This window comes from Lepidochelys kempii, chromosome 2 (genome assembly GCF_965140265.1).
Source record: "Lepidochelys kempii isolate rLepKem1 chromosome 2, rLepKem1.hap2, whole genome shotgun sequence".
Classification (NCBI taxonomy): Eukaryota; Metazoa; Chordata; order Testudines; family Cheloniidae; genus Lepidochelys; species Lepidochelys kempii.
The window spans coordinates 268,255,153-268,262,062 of NC_133257.1; the positions used below are offsets into that span (position 1 = coordinate 268,255,153).

The 6,910-nt window shown below is 53.4% G+C and overlaps 1 non-coding gene across 1 annotated transcript; it reads left to right on the forward strand.

Annotated features, from left to right (window-relative positions):
- Positions 1-458: 458 nt before the first annotated feature.
- Positions 459-531, forward strand: TRNAI-UAU (transfer RNA isoleucine (anticodon UAU)). The gene has a single exon. It is a non-coding gene; the product is annotated as a tRNA-Ile (tRNA).
- The last annotated feature ends 6,379 nt before the right edge of the window (positions 532-6,910 follow it).

Genomic DNA, 6,910 nt, shown 5'->3' on the forward strand with positions numbered 1-6,910 from the left:
CTGGCTGCAATTTAAGCCCATTGTGTCTTGTCCTATCCTCAGAGGTTAAGGAGAACAATTCTTCTCCCTCCTCCTTGTAACAACCTTTTCCGTACTTGAAAATGGTTACCATGTTTCAGTCTTCCCTCTTAGGTCATGTTTTCTAGACCTTTAATCATTTTTGTTGCTCTTCTCTGGACTTCCACCAATTTGTCCACATCTTTCTTGCAATGTGGTGCCCAGAACTGGACACAGTACTCCAGTTGAGGCTTAATCAGCATGGAGCAGAGCGGAAGAATTCCTTCTCATGTCTTGCTTACGACACTCCTGCTAATACATCCCAGAATTATGTTCCCTTGTTTTGCAACAGCATTACACTGTTGACTCCTATTTAGCTTGTGGTTCACTATGACCCCCCAGATCCCTTTCCGCAGGACTCCTTCCTACGCCGTCGGTTCCCACTGTGTATTTTGTGAGCTGCCTGGTTAGCGCAGTAGGTAGCACGTCAGTCTTATAATCTGAAGGTTGTGAGTTCGTTCCTCACATGGGGCAGCAGTTGTTTTTGGTGGGGAGGGATAGCTCAGTGGTTTGAGCATTGGCCTGCTAAACCCAGGGCTGTGAGTTCAATCCTTGAGGGGACTATTTAGGGATCTGGGGCAAAAATTGGGGATTGGTCCTGCTTTGAGCAGGGGGTTGGACTAGATGACCTCCTGAGGTCCCTTCCAACCCTGATATTCTGTGTGCACCTGATTGTTCCTTCCTAAATGGAGGACTTTGCACTTGTCCTTATTGAATTTCATCCTATTTACTTCCAATCGTTTGTCCAGATCATTTTAAATTTTAACCCTATCCTCCAAAGCACGTGCAACCCTTCCCAGCTTGGTATCATCCTCAAACTTTATAAGTGTACTCTCTATGCCATTGTCTAAATCATTGATGAAGATATTGAACAGAAATGTACCCAGTACTGATCCCTGCGGGAGCCCACTCGTTATGCCCTTCCAGCATGACTGTGAACCACTGATTAATACTCTCTGGGAATGGTTTTCCAATCAGTTTTGCACCCACCTTATTGTAGCTCCATCTAGGTTGTATTTCCCTTATTTGTTTACGAGAAGGTCATGCTAGACAGTAACAAAAGCCTTACTAAAGTCTAGATATACTATGTCTACCACTTCCCCCCTATCCACAAGGCTTGTTACCCTGTCAAAGAAAGCTATCAGGTTGGTTTGACACAATTTGTTCTTGACAAATCCATGCTGACTGTTACTTATCACCTTATTTTCTTCTAGATGTTTGCAAATTGATTGCTTAATTATTTGCTCCATTATCTTTCCGGGTACAGAAGTTAAGCTGACTGGTCTGTAATTCCCTGGGTTTTCCTTATTTCCCTTTTTATAGATGGGCAATGTAATTGCCCTTTTCCAGTCTTTTGGAATCTCTCCTGTCTTGCATGACGTCTCAAAGATAATTGCTAATGGCTCAGATATCTCCTCAGTCAGCTTCTTGAGTATTCTAGGATGCATTTTATCAGGCCCTGATAACTTGAAGACATCTAACTTGTCTAAGTAATTTTTAACTTGTTCTTTTCCTATTTTTGCCTCTAATCCTACCTCATTTTCATTGGCATTCACTATGTTAGATGTCCAATCACCGCCAAACTTCTTAGTGAAAACCAAAACAAAGAAGTCATTAAGCACCTCTTCCATTTCCACATTTTCTGTTAGTGTTTTCCCCCCCTTGTTGAGTAATGGGCCTACCTGGTCCTTGGTCTTCCTCTTGCTTCTAATGTATTTGTAGAATGTTTTCTTGTTAGCCTTTATGTCTCTAGCTAGTTTGATCTCATTTTGTGCCTTGGCCTTTCTGATTTTGTGGAGAGAGGTAAATAGTGGTGTCCCCCAGGAGTCTGTTCTGGGCCCAGTGCTAGTCAACATATTCATAAATGATCTGGAAAAAGGGGTAAACAGTGAGGTGGCAACATTTGTAGATGATACAAAATTACTAAAGATAGTTAAGACCCAGGCAGACTGTGAAGAGCTACAAAAGGATCTCTCAAAACTGGGTGACTGGGCAACAAAATGGCGGATGAAATATAATGTTGATAAATGCAAAGTAATGCACATTGGAAAGCATAATCCCAACTGTACATATAAAATGATGGGGTCTAAATTAGCTGTTACCACTCAAGAAAGAGATCTTGGAGTCACTGTGGATAGTTCTCTGAAATCATCCACTCAATGTGCAGCGACAGTCAAAAAAGCGAACAGAATGCTGGGAATCATTAAGAAAGGGATAGATAATAGGACAGAAAATATCATGTTGCCTCTATATAAATTCATGGTACGCCCACATCTGGAATACTGCATGCAGATGTGGTCGCCCCATCTCAGATATAGTGGAAATAGAAAAGGTTTAGAAAAGGGCAACAAAAATGATTAGGGGTATGGAATGGCTTCCGTATGAGGAGAGATTAATAAGACTGGGACTTTTCAGCTTGGAAAAGAGACGGCTAAGGGGAGCTATGATTGAGGTCTATAAAATCATGACTGTGTAGAGAAAGTAGATAAGGAAGTGTTGTTTACAACTTCTCATAACACAAGAACGAGGGGTCACCAAATGAAATTAATAGGCAGCAGGTTTAAGGAAGTATTTCTTCACACAACGTACTGTCAACCTGTGGAACTCCTTGCCAGAGGATGTTGTGAAGGCCAAGACCATAACAGGATTCAAAAAAGAACTAGATAAATTCATGGAGGATAGGTCCATCAATGGCTATTAGCCAGGATGGGCAGGAACAGTGTCTCTAACCTCTGTTTGCCAGAAGCTGGGAATGAGTGATGGGATGGATCGCTTGATGATTACCTGATCTGTTCATTCCCTCTGGGGTGCCAGCACTGGCCACTGCTGGAAGACAGGATACTGGGCTAGATGGACCTTTGGTCTGACTCAGTAGGGCCATTCTTATGTCCCTACACACTTGTGTTATTTGTTTATATTCATTCTTTGTAATTTGACCGACTTTCCTCTTTCTGTAGGACTCTTCCTTGGTTTTTAGATCATTGACGATCTCCTGGTTAAGCTTGGGTGGTGTCTTGCCATATTTCCTATCTTTCCTATGCAGTGGGGTAGTTTGCTCTTACGCCCTTAATAATGTCTCTCTAAAAAACTGCCAGCTGTCTTCTATTTTTTTCCCCTTAGACTTGCTTCCCATGAGATCTTACTTTCCAACTCCCTGAGTTTTCTAAAGTCTGCCTCCTTGAAATCCATTGTCTTTATTTTGCTGTTCTCCCTCCTACCATTCCTTAGAATCATGAACTCTATCACTTCATGATCACTTTCACCCAAGCTGCCTTCCACTTTCAAATTCTCAACCAGTTCCTCCCTATTTGTCAAAATCAAATCGAGAACAGCCTCTCCCCGGTAGCTTTCTCTTCCTGCGGCTCCGATTGGCTGGGAACGGCAAACCGCGGCCACTGGGAGCTGCAAGTGGCCATGCAAATGTAAACAAACGGTCTGGCAGCCTGCCAGCGGATTACCCTGATGGGCCGTGTGCGGCCTGCAGGCTGCCCACGACTGCCGTAGGGTATGTGAAACTGCAATCTGTAGAAATTTGCTACCTATAGCAGCGACAGGTCCTACTTTCCTAGAAACTGCTATCTGATGTAGCTAATTCCTGCAGATAACAGCTTCGCACACTCTAGGGCGGGGGCGGGCAAACTTTTTTTGGCCTGAAGGCCGCATCGGGTTTCGGAAATTGTATGGAGGGCCGGTTAGGGGAGGCTGTGCCTCCCCAAACAGCCAGGCGTGGCCCGGCCCCTGCTCCCTATCCCCCACCCCGCTTCTCGCCCTGACAACCCCCCCCTGGGGACTCCTGCACCATCCCCCCCTACTCCCTGTCCCCTGACCCCCCCTGGAACCCCCACCCCTGTCTGCCCCCTGCTGCCCCATCCAACCCCTCCTCTCACTGCTGACTGCCCCCCTGGGACCCCTACCCCATCCAACCACCCCTTCTCCCTGACTGCCCCCTGCTGCCCCATCCAACCCCCCCCCCTTCCTAACTGCCCCCCCCAGGACCCCTGCCCCCATTCAACCCCCCGTTCCCCACCCTGACCCCTCACCACCACCCCCGCCCCCTCACCACCACCCCCGAACTCCCCTGCCCTCTATCCAACCCCTCCTGCTCCATCCCCCCTTACCGCGCTGCCTGGAGCACGGGTGGCTCGCAGCACGGCAGCCGCACTGCCCGGCCGGAGCCAGCCACACACTGCGCAGCTCCGAGCACCGGGTCAGGCCAGGCTCTGCAGCCCCGCCGCCCAGAGCATCGCGCAGGTGGGCACAGTGAGCTGAGGCTGCAGGGGAAGGGGACCAGCGGGGGAGGGGCCGGGGGCGAGCCTCCTGGTCCAGGAGCTCAGGGCCGGGCAGGAGGGTCCCGCGGGCCGTAGTTTGCCCACCTCTGCTCTAGGGTATGTGAAACTGCTATCTGTAGGAATTTGCTAGGTTATCAACGAGGAGTACTTGTGGCACCTTAGAGACGAACACATTTATTTGGGCATCAGCTTTTGTGCTGATACAGACTAACACGGCTTGGGCAAGAGACTACGAAGTGAGGGATATGTTAGAGGTCTATAAAATCTTGACTGGTGTGGAGAAATGAAAAGCTCCCTCACATAACACAAGAACTAGGGGTCACCCAATGACATTAATAGGCCACAGGTTTAAAACAAACAAAAGGAAGTACTTCTTGACACAATGCACAGTCAACCTATGGAACTTTTTGCCAGAGGCTGGTGTGAAGGCCAAAACTGGAACAGGATTCAAAAAAAGAACTGGATAAGTTCATGGAGGATAGGTCCATCAATGGCTATTAGCTAGGATGGGCAGGGATGATGTCCCTAGCCTCTGTTTGCCCGAAGCTGGGAGTGGACGACAGGGGACGGATCACTCAATAATTGCCCTGGTCTGTTCATTCCCTTTGAAGCACCTGGCATTGGCCACTGACAGAAGACAGGAGACTGGGCTAGATGGACCACTGGTCTGACCCAATATGGCCGTTCTTATGTAAAAATTAATTATAATAAAAATATTTAGTACAGAAACTCCCAACACCAGCCAAAATCGATCCCTTGGGCAATGCAGCTCTGTCTGCTGGATACCTCGGCAGCGTAGGTGGGTTCATGTCAGTACAGTCTGGTCCTGAAGCCTTCCCCCATCCCGGCTCATCATGAGCTGTCAGGGCAGAGCTCAGTCAGACTGGCCTACAGATCATACATTTAAATGATAAGGTTGGCCAACATCCCCGACACCAATGCGCTGACACTGTCAGCAAAAACAGCAGCTGTGGGAGGGGGGCAGGCTTTGTTCAGACGTTTCAAACCCGCTGTCCTTTCTCAGGTACACCTGTTTTACCCCCTGCACTGTATCTGCTTTGACAGTGTGTCTTAATGTTTCCATTTCCATCCAAATTTCCAACCAACCAAAAAATTGGCAGCACTGCATGGAACTAGCTGACCACTTGGGGGGGGGTGCACAGCCCCCTGGGGGGCGGGCAGGGGTTGGGCAAATGCGGGGGGGTGGGTACACAGCTCCCGGGGGGAGGGGGGGTTGGGGAAATGAGGGGGGGTGCACAGCCCCCTGGGGGGCAGGGGGAGGTTTGGGAAAATGCAGGTGGGGGTGCACAGCCCCCTGAGGGGCGGGGGGGGGTTGGGGAAATGCAGGGGGTGCACAGTCCCCTGGGGAGCGGGAGGGGTGCACAGCCCCCTGGGGAGCGGGTGGGGGGGGTAGGGAAATGCGGGGGGGGCACGGCCCCCTGGGGGCAGGGGGCGTTGGGGAAATGCGGGTGGGGGTGCACGGCCCCCTGAGGGGCGGGGGGGTGCACAGCCCCCTGAGGGGCGGTTGAGGAAATGCAGGGGGGGTGCACGGCCCCCTGGGGGCAGGGGGGGGTTGGGGAAATGCGGGGGGGGTACACAGCCCCCTGGGGAGCGGGAGAGGGGGTTAGGGAAATGCGGGGGGGGGGGTACACAGCCCCCTGGGGAACGGGAGGGGGGGTTGGGGAAATGCGGGGGGGTACAAAGCCCCCTGAGGGCAGGGGGGGTTGGGGAAATGCGGGGGGGGGGTACACAGCCCCCTGGGGAGCGGGAGGGGCGGTTGGGGAAATGCGGGGGGGTGCACAGCCCCCTGGGGGCATGGTAGGGGTTGGGGAAATGTGGGGGGGGTGCACAGCCCCTTGGGGGATGGGGGGGTTGGGGAAATGCGGGGGGGTGCACAGCCCCCTGGGGGGCGGGTGGGGGGGTTGAGGAAATGCGGGGGGGTGCACAGCCCCCTGAGGGGTGGTTGGGGAAATGCGGGGGGGGTGCACAGCCCCCTGGGGGGTTAGGGAAATGCGGGGGGGTGCACAGCCCCCTGGGGGGCGGGTGGGGGGGTTGGGGAAATGCGGGGGGGGTACACAGCCCCCTGGGGGGCAGGGGGGGGTTGGGGAAATGCGGGGGGGGTACACAGCCCCCTGGGGGGCGGGGAGGGGTTGGGGAAAGGCGGGGGGGGGTGCACAGCCCCCTGGGGGGTTAGGGAAATGCGGGGGGGGTGCACAGCCCCCTGGGGGGCGGGTGGGGGGGTTGGGGAAATGCGGGGGGGGTACACAGCCCCCTGGGGGGCGGGGGGGGGGTTGGGGAAAGGCGGGGGGGGTGCACGGCCCCCTGGGGGGCGGGGGGGGTTGGGGAAAGGCGGGGGGGTGCACGGCCCCCTGGGGGGCGGGGGGGGGTTGGGGAAATGCGGGGGGGGTGCACGGCCCCCTAGGGGGCGGGGGGGGGTTGGGGAAATGCGGGGGGGGTGCACGGCCCCCGGGGGGCGGGGGGGTTGGGGAGGCCCCGGTTTCGCCCCGGTCTCCCCCCGGCCGCGCACACCGAGGAGGCGCTGCCGGGACGGGGCGCTGCGGAGC